The sequence below is a fragment of the Anabrus simplex genome, chromosome 11 (genome assembly GCF_040414725.1).
Source record: "Anabrus simplex isolate iqAnaSimp1 chromosome 11, ASM4041472v1, whole genome shotgun sequence".
Classification (NCBI taxonomy): domain Eukaryota; kingdom Metazoa; phylum Arthropoda; class Insecta; order Orthoptera; family Tettigoniidae; genus Anabrus; species Anabrus simplex.
In genome coordinates this window covers 51,967,425-51,982,468 of record NC_090275.1, presented here as the reverse complement: position 1 = coordinate 51,982,468, position 15,044 = coordinate 51,967,425, and the positions used below count along the sequence as shown (strand labels likewise).

The 15,044-nt window shown below is 41.5% G+C and overlaps 1 long non-coding RNA gene across 1 annotated transcript; it reads left to right on the top strand.

Annotated features, from left to right (window-relative positions):
• Window positions 1-4,419: 4,419 nt before the first annotated feature.
• Window positions 4,420-11,606, top strand: LOC136883382 (uncharacterized). Its single transcript, XR_010861246.2, has 2 exons — window positions 4,420-4,487; window positions 11,159-11,606. It is a non-coding gene; the product is annotated as an uncharacterized lncRNA (long non-coding RNA).
• Window positions 11,607-15,044: the final 3,438 nt, after the last annotated feature.

Sequence of the window (15,044 nt, the reverse complement as noted above, 5' to 3'; positions counted from 1 at the left end):
CGTGGCTTTGTTTCCAAACAAGAGCACGTGGAATTTGCCGCCACTACATTTCAAGCTAAAGAGTGCAGCACTGAGGTTTGCGATGCAAGATGGCGGATGACAGCTGTGACGTACCACATTTCAAAGGTAAGTAGCTAAAGAGGGCAGCACGGTGCTCTCTGGATTAAAGATGGCGGATGACAGCTGCACGTGGCTTTGTTTCCAAACAAGAGCACGTGGAATTTGCCGCCACTACATTTCAAGCTAAAGAGTGCAACACTGAGGTTTGCGATGCAAGATGGCGGATGACAGCTGTGACGTACCACATTTCAAAGGTAAGTAGCTAAAGAGGGCAGCACGGTGCTCTCTGGATTAAAGATGGCGGATGACAGCTGCACGTGGCTTTGTTTCCAAACAAGAGCACGTGGAATTTGCCGCCACCACATTTCAAAGGTATCTAGCTAAAGAGTGCAGCACTGAGGTTTGCGATGCAAGATGGCGGATGACAGCTGTGAGGTACCACATTTCAAAGGTAAGTAGCTAAAGAGGGCAGCACGGTGCTCTATAGATTAAAGATGGCGGATGACAGCTGCACGTGGCTTTGTTTACCTCGCGCTAGTTAGGTTAAGTTGGTAGCACTAAGGTTTAGACCCGTCAAGATGGCAGCACTGCGGATGACAGGTGATGAATTTACATCTACTACGATAAAGAGGGCAGCACAGTGCTCTGTGGTTTAAAGATGGCGGATGACAGCTGTCAAAAAAGCACGTGGCTGTCAAAAAGCACGTGGCTTTGTTTACCACGCGCTAGTTAGGTTAAGTTGGTACTACTGAGGTTTAGGCCCGTCAAGATGGCAGTACTGAGGTTAGCGATGCGTTGTTGTCTGTCAAAAAGCACGTGGCTGTCAAAAAACACGTGGCTTTGTTTACCTCGCGCTAGTTAGGTTAAGTTGGCACTACTGAGGTTTAGGCCCGTCAAGATTGCAGTATTGAGGTTAGCGATGCGTTGTTGTCTGTCAAAAAGCACGTGGCTGTCAAAAAACACGTGGCTTTGTTTACCTCACGCTAGTTAGGTTAAGTTGGCACTACTGAGGTTTAGGCTCGTCAAGATGGCAGCAGTGAGGTTAGCGATGCGTTGTTGTCGATGACAGCTGTCAAAAAGCACGTGGCTTTGTTTACAAATTCAAATCTCCCGCCAAAATTCAAATTTCCCGCCAGAATTCAAATTTCCCGCCAGAATTCAAATTTCCCGCGGGAGGAGGCGGCCGAACCATCCAATTATACTACTATCAAGGCATCCAAGACCCCACAACTGGACTCGCAGGATTTCACCTGAAGACTCAATCGTTTAAGAACAGGCCACGCTAGATACGTGGGGACTTCGAGAATCCTCTGCCTGTGACTGCGGAGCCCCTTTCCAGTCAGTACAGCACATTATTGAGGAGTGCTCTCTGAGGAAGTATGATGGACCAGCCCGAAATGTCATCAGTGCTACACCTCCCTTTTTAGAATCGCTACAGCAACTGGACATTGATTTGTAAGTGTGAACGCTACCAACATCCATGTCCTTGTATATATTGTGAATATCTTTTTCTTTTGTATACTTGCCATACGATAAATAAATAAATAAATAAATAATCTCCCGAATGCAGCCATCGAGCGCCGTAGTAAAGATGGTAAAATATGACTTATGCACTTTAGGGTTACATAGCAAGTTTTTTTTTTTTGTTTGTTTGTTTTTGTTTTTTTTTTGTTTTGCTTTACGTCGCACCGCCACATGTCTTATGGCGACGAAGGGATAGGAAAGGCCTAGGAAGTGGAAGGAAGCGGCCGTGGCCTTAATTAAGGTAAGCCCCAGCATTTGCCTGGTGTGAAAATGGGAAACCACGGAAAACCATTTTCAGGGCTGCCGACAGTGGGGCTCGAATTCACTATCTCCCGATTACTGGATACTGCCCGCACTTAAGCGACTGCAGCTATCGAGCTCGGTAAATAGCAAGTATTAAGAGTATTACTAACAATAGGCGTGTCAGAAAGTGATTAGCGATAATAGAGCAGACACATCTAATCATTCAAACTACCGGGCGAATTGGCCGTGAGTTTAGGAGCGCGCAGTTGTCAGCTCGCATCCGGGAGATAGTGGGTTCGAACCCCACTGTCGGTAGCCCTGAAAATGGTTTTTCGTAGTTTCCCATTTTCACGCCAGGCAAATGCTGGGGCTGTACCTTAATTAAGGCCACGGCCGCTTCCGTCCCATTCCTAGGCCTTTCCCGACCCATCGTCCCCATAAGACCTATCTGTGTCGGTAAGACGGAAAGCAACTAGCAAAAAAAGAAATCATTCAAACTGACAGAGTTACAGTACGTAAATTAAAACTTTACATGCTTATTCACTATCATAGCAGTGAGGCACCGTTCTCATTCTGTTTTCCTAAAAACACAACCAAAAATGAAGTATTAGCATGCTTTTTGGTATTTGTTGGTGTAAGTTCGTACGGCATCTTTTTCTCGGAATCATGCTTTTAAACCTGCTGTCTCTTCCGGAAAAGGAAAAATAGCCTATTCTACTACAGTATTTTGAAATCCTGGGTTTGAAAATCGACACAGATAACATGTACCTTGTTAAAAACGACGCCCCAATTTGAACAAAAATGCTCAAAATTTAACCAAATATAACCTTATATTACTCAAATTAGCAAAATATGGCCAACGCAATAAAAAGGGCCGCAATATGACCAATATATGCAACAGTTAATTGCTTTAAACAGGGTCAGGAACCCATCATTCACGGATATTTTTCATGTTTCCGGTAACAGGACCTCAGGAATGAAATATAACTTTTCCTTGACATCCGAATCTTAATAGTAATAATAATAAAATAATGAAAGAATGGTGCAAACAGAAATTGGTCCTCAAAATTCACCAACAAATTACTTTAGGCAGCGGAAAACTAGCGATAGATTGCCTGGCATTTGTGGACGACCTATCAAAATTAACCAGAGACATTTCAACAGCCAAAAATCAGATTCAACGTCTGAAATAAATTTCTCAAAGAGTCGGAGTTTAAATATCTTTTGAAAAAAAAACAGAATGCATTACCTGCAACAAACAAGTACCAAAATTAATGGAGACAAAACATGGCAAAATTAAACTAGTATCACAATTTAAGTATCTTGCTGAAACAATTCAGGAAAATGGACTCGAAACAAAAGCCAATGAAATTAGATGCCAAAAGACGGAAATGCATATCGACAAACCCAAAATGTTTATAACAAAAAATGTATCTCCAAACACACAAAACTAAGACATTACAATACAGCCACTAAACAAGAGTGCCTTTATGGATCAGAGTCGCTAAGTTTGAACAGAAAAACAGACAATGAAAAATAATAACGCATAATTATAAGAAAAATTCTACTCCCAAAACTCACCGACGGACAACACCAACTTAGAGGCAGACAGGAAATCAAACAATACACAATTATTCATAGTGACATTAGAAATCGCCGGCTAAGATTCTATGAACACATTAAAAGAATGCATCCAGACAGACTTACAAAACAAATAGTCGAATTTTATGGAAACAGGGGTAAAAACAAAACAGAAAATGGATTGGTGAAATCAAAACAGGCAGTTATTACACTAGCAGATGTCTAAAACAGAGTAATCTTCAGATCCAAAGTTCACAAATGGCAAGTTGACCAAGAGGAAAGACCAAAGAAGAAGACTGGAACAACCTGGTCTGAAGACCAGTAAAGAAATGAAAAATATGGGCACAAAGGAAGGCAAACACACAACTCTAAGTATTTGGCGTAGTACGAATGGGCTTATTGGCATAGCTATATATAATACCAATAATCTAATCTGACAAAAACATGTTCATGCCATTTCGAGCCATACATTCTTAGTGAAATTTAACTGTTTTGATGTCCGTACAGATGGTTTCTGACGATTTACTTCTTTTTCATGTATATAACTAACAGTTTAGAAACATACCGGAAGGAGAGGGAATGGCTGTGGAGAAGTTTGGTAGCTGTCTCACAGACTTATAATAGGCCAACCTATTAAGGTTTAATTAAAACAAATTCACATCTGATATTAAGGTCCAACAGTAGGTGTGAAAGAATGGAGGTAGAAAAATAGTTTGGCTCCGCAGTCCTCTTATCGTACATGATATACTGTACTGCACAAAGGCACAGAGTTATTTGTATAATACGGACATGTAAAAAAAGGATTGAAGTTGTAACCAGTGCAGTCGTCAAATGCAATCTGATGTGTGGATTGCATGAGAGTTCCAGCATTCGTCCAAGGACAGCAGATACTCTTGTGATGGATGTTAGAACACTCCTAGTTGGTGGAGGAGGAGGAGGAGGAAACAAGTTCTCTATTATCTAGGAAGGCAAAGGGGCGTAGCTGTAGGTACAGTATATAAAGGATCTGTCCGCTATGGATCAGCATCGTTCGAGTTCACCAGAAGCTCAAACACGCCTTCAGCATGAAGAAGTTCTTGGTAAGTTGCTAATACTGTAAAACCATAATAATGAATCTGATCGTAGGTTACAGTGGCCATGATCGTTAAGTCTATACTGTCTGACGCCGTGGTCAGCCGGTTCGAGTCCCATTGGTGGTATAACATTTATAATCACTAGACTGCGTGCCAAAAGACCAGATTCAGTACAAAATCTCCCCGCATTGTAGTACACGAAGAACGAGACCATATAACGCTGTTGATTGTGATCCGTCCGTTGGATGGAGATGTTAAGCCTTCAGCACACCCATTGGTGTTAATCGACAGGAGTAGGCAATGTGCCGACACCGGGTTTCACTCTCTCCCTACCTCATTATTATCATCATCACACATTCAGACGCGCAGGTCGCCAATGGCCGTCAAATCGAAAGACCTATACCAGGCGAGTAGAACATGGCCTCCAACTCTCCCGGCACTAAAAGCTTCACGATTAATTAATTTATTAATTAATTTTATTGCTTTACGTTCCACTAACTACTTTTTCGGAGTCGCCAAGGTGCCGGAATTTTGTTCGGTAGGAGTTCTTCTACGTGCCTGACTTATCTGAGCACCTTCAGATACCACCGGACTGAGCCAGACTCAAACCTGCCAAGTTTGGGTCAGAAGGCCATCGCCTCAACCGACTGAGCCATTCAGCATGGCAATAAATAAATAAATAAATAAATAAATAAATAAATAAATAAATAAATAAATAAATAAATAAATAAAAATAAATAAATAAATAAATAAATACTGTACGTTGCCTATCACTGTCTCACATCTTCAGTATATATTTAAGATATTGTAATAATAATAATAATAATAATAATAATAATAATAATAATAATAATAATAATAATAATAATAATAATAATAATAATGTTTCTACGTCCATTATTAACAGATATAATTTGGTATTTTGTCGAGTGAAATAAATCAATTGAAGGAATTCTTTATGTTCCGCGAAATCTTTGCTTTGCATCCTCAGAACAGAAACTCGTCCGAATACCCGTCGTCATGATTGGATGAGTTTGATACAGTGTTGCCAACTTATATTTTCAAGATCCGCTAAATACTGCTAAAAATCCGCTAAAATTCCGCTAAGAAATCCAACCTCAAATAATGAGCAATAAAATGAGCAATAATAATAATAATAATAATAATAATAATAATAATAATAATAATAATAATAATAGTAAGTAAACTTGTGTCCTCATCCCGAGGTGCTGCAGCTCTTTTCAGGCACACCGCCATTGGAGGTGAGCTGCATGTACCATTTCCATCACATACCAGTCCTCCTGCCATTCTTAAATTACTGGCAGTACCGAGAATCGAACCCGGGCCCCCGAGGACGGCAGCTAATAACACTAACCCTTACGCTACGGAGGCGGAAATAATAATAATAATAATAATAATAATAATAATAATAATAATAATAATAATAATAATAATAATAATAATAATAATAAATGTCTGCACTCACCTGATCTGTGTGTTTCACTGGGATTAACTCCCTGCCTAAGAGCCGGCGAGCTAAAACTTGTAGGCGTTTTACTACCGGGTGCAAACTACGTGAATCCCCTACCTCAAGGGCCACACACAGAACAGGCAGTTCATTAAATGGTCTTTCTTCATAGCATAAATAATATAAATGCTACTCTCTCACAGTTTCGTTATCTGTCGTCATTCGTCAACTAAGAGATAAGTAACCTTTCCCCACGCATTACAAATTTATGATACCATGAACCCATAACATCAAATCCAATTAACATGTTTTCCTCATGTGACTGCTACTCCTGACAATAAATACGGATTAGCTCGGAGACAGTGGAGTACAAATTTTTTAAAAAAATTAAAATGGATAAAACACTTAATTCCGCTGTAATAAATCTAGAATTCCGCCAAAAAAAATCCGCTATCCACTAAATGATATATTTCTCCGCCAACAGTCTTCTAATTCCGCCAAATTTAGCGGAAAATCTGCTAAGTTGCCAACACTGCTTTGATATATGTTCATTCTAGACCGTATGCCTTCCAGCGTTCAGGTTTTTGTTTCCTGTTGGTTTAACTTCGTACTGACATATCTAAGGTATTCGGCGATGTAAGGATGGGAAAAGGCCAAGACTAGAAAGGAAGCGACCTTGGTCTTAAATAAAGTACAGCGCCAGCATTTGCCTGATGTGAAAATGGGAACGACGGAAAACCATCTTCAGGGCTGCTGACAGTAGAGTTCGAACACACGGTCTCCCGAATTCAAGCTCACAGCTGCGAGCCTCTAGATGCACGACTAACTCGATAACAAATGTTCACATTAAAACTGTATTTGTTGGAACATAGGCAGAAAATAAATGGAGAGACGAATCAAATGTGGTTATAAGATATAGTGTAGTTTTAAATGAAAATATCTATTTTATATCATAATGTGTATTGGTGGACGAAATACGAATCATCACCATCACCTAAACCACCACAGACAGTGGAAAGATGTTTACTTTCGCTCTGTTAAGTTATGACCCTTTGTCGACGTTTCTCCTGCTGGTCAAAATGTAACCTCGGCCTAATTGCTCGGAAGACAAACCTTTCCATTAGATCCTGACAGAGAAAGCCTTTAAAGCCTACATCATTATATTGTTCACAGTATCTTATTCTAGTGGCTCAATGTTACACTAACAATTACAGGATTTCGGCAACGCTGACATGGGAAAGGGCTACAATAGGTAAAGTAGCAGCAGTGGTCTTAAGGTACAGCCCCGACATTTTTCTAATGTAGAAATGAGAAGCCACAGAAAACCATTTTCAGGGCTGCCGATTCAAATTTACAGTTTCCCCGAATGCAAGCTTAGAGCTACATAACACATAATGTGTTGTCAATTCGCTCAGTCACAGTAAATTAAAATGATATATTATTAAATGTCCGGCTCCATGGCTAAATGGTTAGCGTGCTGGCCTTTGGTCACAGGGGTCCCGGGTTCGATTCCCAGCAGGATCGGAAATTTTAGCCATTATTAGTTAATTCCGCTGGCACGGGGACTGGGTGTCAGTGTCTTCATCATCATTTCATCCTCATCACGAAGCGCAGGTCGCCTACGGGTGTCAAATAAAACAACCTGCACCTGGCGAGCCGAACTTGTCCTCGGACACATCCGGCACTAAAAACCATACGCCATTTCATTTCTCATATTTTAATATTGTAATTATAATTGTAACGTAAATTAGTATTGTCATATGGGTATACCGAGTCCTTTACGGCTACGTCAATCTGAAGGCAGTTTTGCTAATAGAAAAATACCAGAAATATATGTAGGTAAATATTATTATTATTATTATTATTATTATTATTATTATTATTATTATTATTATTATTATTATTATTATTATCATCATCATCTGTTTACCCTCCAGGTTCGGTTTTTCCCTCGGACTTAGCGAGGGATCCCACCTCTACCGCCTCAAGGGCAGTGTCCTGGAGCTTCAGACTCTTGGTCGGGGGATACAACTGGGGAGTATGACCAGTACCTCGCCCAGGCGGCCTCACCTGCTATGCTGAACAGGGGCCTTGTGGAGGGATGGGAAGATTGGAAGGGATAGGCAAGGAAGAAGGAAGGAAGCGGCCGTGGCCTTAAGTTAGGTACCATCCCGGCATTCGCCTGGAGGAGAAGTGGAAAACCACGGAAAACCACTTCCAGGATGGCTGAGGTGGGAATCGAACCCACCTCTACTCAGCTGACCTCCCGAGGCTGAGTAAACCCCGTTCCAGCCCTCGTACCACTTTTCAAATTTCGTGGCAGAGCCGGGAATCGAACCCGGGCCTCCGGGGGTGGCAGCTAATCACGCTAACCACTACACCACAGAGGCGGACATTATTATTATTATTATTATTATTATTATTATTATTATTATTATTATTATTATTATTATTATTATTTATCTACCCTTCAGTGCCGTTTCCTGATACTGGGTCGGGAGTGAGGTGAGATGAAATTATATTGCATGTTTTTACGGCAGAACGTTCTTCCTGACGTCAACCTCAGTTAAGGAGCTGAAGATCATGAAATGAATCGTGGTGAATGAAATTGGATAAGGACGCGGAAAGAATCAACTGAGGCGTATGGATAAGAACTCTATCGATATTTTCCTGGAAGTGAAAATGGGAAACAACAGAAAACCATTCTCAGGACATCGACTCATCTCCCGAATGCAGAGCTTGGCTCCATAGCCGTAGCGCGTTAACACGGTTCACTGGCTTGTGAATGACAATATAATGTCCATAAATATACCGTATATAAATGAGCTAAAAGTGTGATGCACTAAAATGGCTAGTTATCTTAAGTTTCATTTAGCATTTTCATCTGGTAGCGCTCCTGGTACAAAGCTAGTTGTTAGAACACAATAACAAAACCTTCACTTACGCACGTCAAATTTTCGAGGACATACGTTCTCAAGGTTGAATATTACTTTCAACACACTAAGAAGGGGAGGGTCTGACATGTGCCTTATCGATTTTGTTTTAAAAATTCAGCAACGTTCTATACTGAAAATAAAGAGCCACTTGTTTCGGCGTTTTGTTAGACACTCCCTAATTTTTTTTTTAACTCGAGGTCTAAACGGATGGCGGAAAATCGTATTTTCATCGTCTAAGAGCATGTTTTATTTATATAATATATGGGGTTCAAAGTTAATAATATTAGAGTTATTAACGTTGTTGTGTTTTCATGCTGTAGCAGAACGAGCTCGGCGTCAGACTACCAAACCGCTGGGCGTGGCTTTTTTTTTCTGTCTTTTGTTTTCATTCATTTTTTTCGGTGAATCTGATAATATTCTGATAATCAGAACAGTTTTCTTTTACGTTTTTCTAAGTAAAACATCGGGAGGTTTGAAAAAAAATCTTCATGTAATGTTCATTGTTTTTTCTATAAGCCTCTTGTGGAACCATTAATAAGATGATTTTATCGAAATGATACAATCCATAACTCTAATATTATTATTTTTGGACCCCACATCATATAAATAAATCATGTTTTCAAACGATCTTTCGATCTACCGCATTAAAAATACGGTTTTCTCTCAACAACTTTACCTCGATTTTTTCAAAAACTGGGGAGTGTCTAGCAAAACACCGAAACACGTGTCTCTTTTATTTTCAATATAGAACGTCCCGGCAAAATAGTATCAAAATCGGCGAGGCACATGTTAGACCCTCCCCTTGTAAAAGTTCACATTCTTCATCACTAATGCTCGATGCTCATCTCTACATCCTCAAATCATTCACTAACTACACTTCCGAAATTTTCATCAGCGGCGTTCGCTTTTTGCGAGCTTCCGACTGTGGAAGCCATAACGTAAACGTGACACCCACGTCGGATCTGACAGACCTCGTGAAAACTTTAAAACTTTGCAAATCACGCGATGTGTCTGGGAGCTAGCGGTGCTCTGATGTAACAGATTAAAGAACATGATGTTTACTTCCGGTCGCTCTGAAGTAGACAAGCAGTCACTGTTACCACTGTGTGCGGTCTCACAGACCGGTCCTGGAAACTTGCGGGATAACCTTGGTTGCAAAATGTGATCAGCCTTAAATAATAATATTTAACCCTTAAATCAGGTCCAGTCTTTCAGAGTACGGAATTCTACTTTTCTCCAGAAACCCTCCTTCTTTAGTCAATACGCACTTGCCTGGCAATATAATCATTCAGCGTTAGAATTAAAATAATTTGCCCTTTGGAATATAACAATTACCCAGCTAGTAACGAGATATAACTTGTTGAACATAAGCACACGTCTTACAGACCGAACCCGGATGTTAAAAAGTGCTTGCAATTTTCAAGAAAGAACGTTTCAATTCAAATTCAAATTTTGTATTTTGTTTATAGCAATGAATTGGCATTCCTCTTAATCATAAAGGAAGTTTCCGTTGTGATGTAAATGCCTAGTTCGTTCACAAGATCATATAATGTATACATTTCGTAACTGATTTTACTTTACGTTACATATCGAAGATTTCTACTTAATCTTTCTTTTTGTGCTTGTGGCACTATATAGAAATAGATCCTGCAGATCAATAATTCATGAAAATAAATATGTATTTCCTTTTTTTTTTTAATTTTAACATGAACTTTTATAGAGATCTCCCAGACCAGGCCAGGGTGTTAATGTCCCTAACATGGTAGCCGCATAGTTAAGGGTTAAAGCACCGAGCTCGATAGCTGCAGTCGCTTAAGTGCGGCCAGTATCCAGTAATCGGGAGATAGTGGGTTCGAGCCCCAATGTAGGCAACCCTGAAGATGGTTTTCCGTGGTTTCCCATTTTCACACCAGGCAAATGCCGGGGCTGTACCTTAATTAAGGCCACGGCCGCTTCCTTTCCCATTCCTAGGCCTCTCCTATCCCATCGTCGCCATAAGACATATCTATATCGGTGCGACGTAAACCAAATAGCAAAAAGGGTTAAAGTATTTTTACTTTAAACTAAATTTAAATATTAAATTAATTTTGCGCTGTTTGAAATTTTTAGCCTACTTCAAATATGTACAAGGTTTCAATTTAATCGACCAATTTGCTTTGTCACTTTGTCCCTTTATTGATGCCTACATTCGTCTTGATGCCCTGGGCGGGTACGCACGTCGCCTACCCTTAATTACGGCAGGTCATACAAAAATTTTTTCCTTCTGTCCACAGGTCGTCCTCTTCCTGGTCGCAATGATTGTGGCTATGGCGAGCGCCTATCCCGCCGAAGACAAGGTTGAGGAGACAGCTCGAGACAAACGTAGCGGTGTGATATTGGTGCCTGCAGTCCCTCAGGTCGTGGTGCCTGCCGTACACCCCGTCATCGTTAGCTAGATGTTAACAACCCTGGACTCTTCACTTCATATCTTCAACAATTGGATTACCTGACCAACCTTAACTGTAAATACTTCCTGACCGCTCGCCTAAAACCACATACAATAAATGCTTGGCCAAGTATGAAGACACACAATGCTCCTGTAAAAACGTTCAACGCAGCTGAAAATTGTTGACTGCAATGTCATTTTTACTAGGCCTTATCCCAAGTCTAAAGATAAGAAGTATTTCCCTTTACTCAAGCTGTATTTTTGCTGCTGAAATAAAATCTATGCTTATAAATCTCGATCTCCTTCTTTTCTTTCAATCCTCCACTGAGTCATCAGAAGGTCTGGAGAAATTGCAGAATGGTATGGACAGAGTCATGGAAAAGGAGTACAAGATGAAAATAAAAAATGGCCAAAACAGAAGTAATGGAGAGCAGTCGAAGAAAGTCGGGTGATGCAAGAAATATTATATCAGGAAATTAAATCTTAAAGGAAGTAAATTAATATTGTTACTTTAATATAGAATAACTTATGCTGGTAGAAGTAAGGAGGACATAGAATGCAGAGTAGCACAAGAAATGAAGGCCGTTCTTAAGAAAAAAATATTGCTAACTTCGAACATTGATACACAAATAAATAATAATAATAAGACCGGGCGAGTTGGCCGTGCGCGTAGAGGCGCGCGGCTGTGAGCTTGCATCCGGGAGATAGTAGGTTCGAATCCCACTATCGGCAGCCCTGAAAATGGTTTTCCGTGGTTTCCCATTTTCACACCAGGCAAATGCTGGGGCTGTACCTTAATTAAGGCCACGGCCGCTTCCTTCCAACTCCTACGCCTTTCCTATCCCATCGTCGCCATAAGACCTATCTGTGTCGGCGCGACGTAAAGCCCCTAGCAAAAAAAAAAAATAATAATGATAATAATAATAATAATAATAATAATAATAATAATAATAATAAATATTAATAATAATACTAATACTAAAGGTATTGGCTTTATTTATTTCATACCACCAACAGAGATGTTTCTCCAATTACTGGTGGCTTGGTCACTGTGCATTAATTATTAAAAATAACAAATGTCAGAAAGAAAGTATATCTAAAAAACAATCAACATTATTAATAAGTAGAGTAGAAAACGGAATTTACAGCACATTAATATTTTTTTTCAAGTTCGAAGTGGACTTATGACCTAAAATACTTAATATCTAAAAATGAATAAAAAGTAGAAATGCAGAAACATAAAATAAATTAAGAATTAGTATCTACGAAAGAAATAACTCTAATATTAAAGTGACACGAGTTAAAGCAACTGACATATAAAAAGAAAATCATGGAAAGTAAGGCATGAAATATATGTGTTTGGTAAGAGATGAGTTGTGGCTATCAGTATGAACAGCACATTAAATCTTAAGTAGAAATAGACGCTAGTAATGACAATTTGTCTGCAGTTTTCCCTACATTTTTTTAATCTTGGGGTGAATGCCTTAAGTGCAGATCTCCAGTGATTGATTGTCATTCGATCGGGTCAGGGATGGAAGGAATGAAGCCCCCATCTAGCGCAAAGGATAGGAATTGTACCGGCTGCCAAAGCCTGCCGCATTCCTCTAGGGCAACGATTAATGCCTGAAATATTAAATACACTGACTGACAGAGCAAATGCAACACCAAGAAAGAGTGGTTCGAAAGGGAAAAGTTGGGGAAAAAACAGAGACGGCACGGACGAATAATTGATGTTTATTTCAAACCGATATGCAGGTTACACAATGCGCACGGCATCGACTCAGTAGGATGTAGGACCACCGCGAGCGGCGATGCACGCAGAAACACGTCGAGGTACAGAGTCAATAAGAGTGCGGATGGTGTCCTGAGGGATGGTTCTCCATTCTCTGTCAACCATTTGCCACAGTTGGTCGTCCGTACGAGGCTGGGGCAGAGTTTGCAAACGGCGTCCAATGAGATCCCACACGTGTTCGATTGGTGAGAGATCCGGAGAGTACGCTGGCCACGGAAGCATCTGTACACCTCGTAGAGCCTGTTGGGAGATGCGAGCAGTGTGTGGGCGGGCATTATCCTGCTGAAACAGAGCATTGGGCAGCCCCTGAAGGTACGGGAGTGCCACCGGCCGCAGCACATGCTGCACGTAGCGGTGGGCATTTAACGTGCCTTGAATACGCACTAGAGGTGACGTGGAATCATACGCAATAGCGCCCCAAACCATGATGCCGCATTGTCTAGCGGTAGGGCGCTCCACAGTTACTGCCGGATTTGACCTTTCTCCACGCCGACGCCACACTCGTCTGCGGTGACTATCACTGACAGAACAGAAGCGTGACTCATCGGAGAACACGACGTTCCGCCATTCCCTCATCCAAGTTGCTCTAGCCCGGCACCATGCCAGGCGTGCACGTCTATGCTGTGGAGTCAATGGTAGTCTTCTGAGCGGACGCCGGGAGTGCAGGCCTCCTTCAACCAATCGACGGGAAATTGTTCTGGTCGATATTGGAACAGTCAGGGTGTCTTGCACATGCTGAAGAATGGCGGTTGACGTGGCGTGCGGGGCTGCCACCGCTTGGCGGCGGATGCGCCGATCCTCGCGTGCTGACGTCACTCGGGCTGCGCCTGGACCCTTCGCACATGCCACATGTCCCTGCGCCAAACATCTTCGCCACAGGCGCTGCACCGTGGACACATCCCTATGGGTATCGGCTGCGATTTGACGAAGCGACCAACCTGCCCTTCTCAGCCCGATCACCATACCCCTCGTAAAGTCGTCTGTCTGCTGGAAATGCCTCCGTTGACGGCGGCCTGGCATTCTTAGCTATACACGTGTCCTGTGGCACACGACAACACGTTCTACAATGACTGTCGGCTGAGAAATCACGGTACGAAGTGGGCCATTCGCCAACGCCGTGTCCCATTTATCGTTCGCTACGTGCGCAGCACAGCGGCGCATTTCACATCATGAGCATACCTCAGTGACGTCAGTCTACCCTGCAATTGGCATAAAGTTCTGACCACTCCTTCTTGGTGTTGCATTTGCTCTGTCAGTCAGTGTATATCACGTCAACAACGAGGAGGTAATACGTCCTGCTGGGAAATCATGTGCAGTCAACTTCCGTCGTCACCAAATGAAGTTTCCCTCAGGGTCGGCGGTTTTTTTTTATTTTAGCCGCCTGAAGCTAGGAATTATTTTAAAAAGAGCAATTTATGCAAACCTTGCTGTGTTTTCAGCTAATTCTTTCTCCGAAATTATTTAATTATTAAAACATACTTAGCGGAAACGCGCAAAAAATATCGTTCGTCGCAAACTGTAACTAGTTTGCTAAGAAGGGTAACAGGGGTATAATTTTGCCACGGTCACCCGGCAGTTTTTTTTTCCTTTAGGGGACGATGGGATAGTACAGGCTTAGTAATGGGAAGAAAGCGGCCGTGGCCTTAAGTAAGGTACAACCCCAGCATTTTCCTGGTGTGAAAATGGGAAGCCACAGAAAACCATCTTCAGGGCTGCCGACAGTGGGGTTCGAACCCACTATCACCCGGATCCAAGCTCACAGCTGCGCAACCCTAACCGCACGGCCAACTCGCCCGGTCATTCGTCAGTTCGGCAGTCCCAGTCAGTCAGTCAGTGTGTCTGTTCACTTCTATCTAGTGTGTAGTCAAATACTAAATGCCTTGTTAATTGTATAACCACGGTGTACTTCTATTTAATTGTTCCTTTGGTGAAAGTACGAATA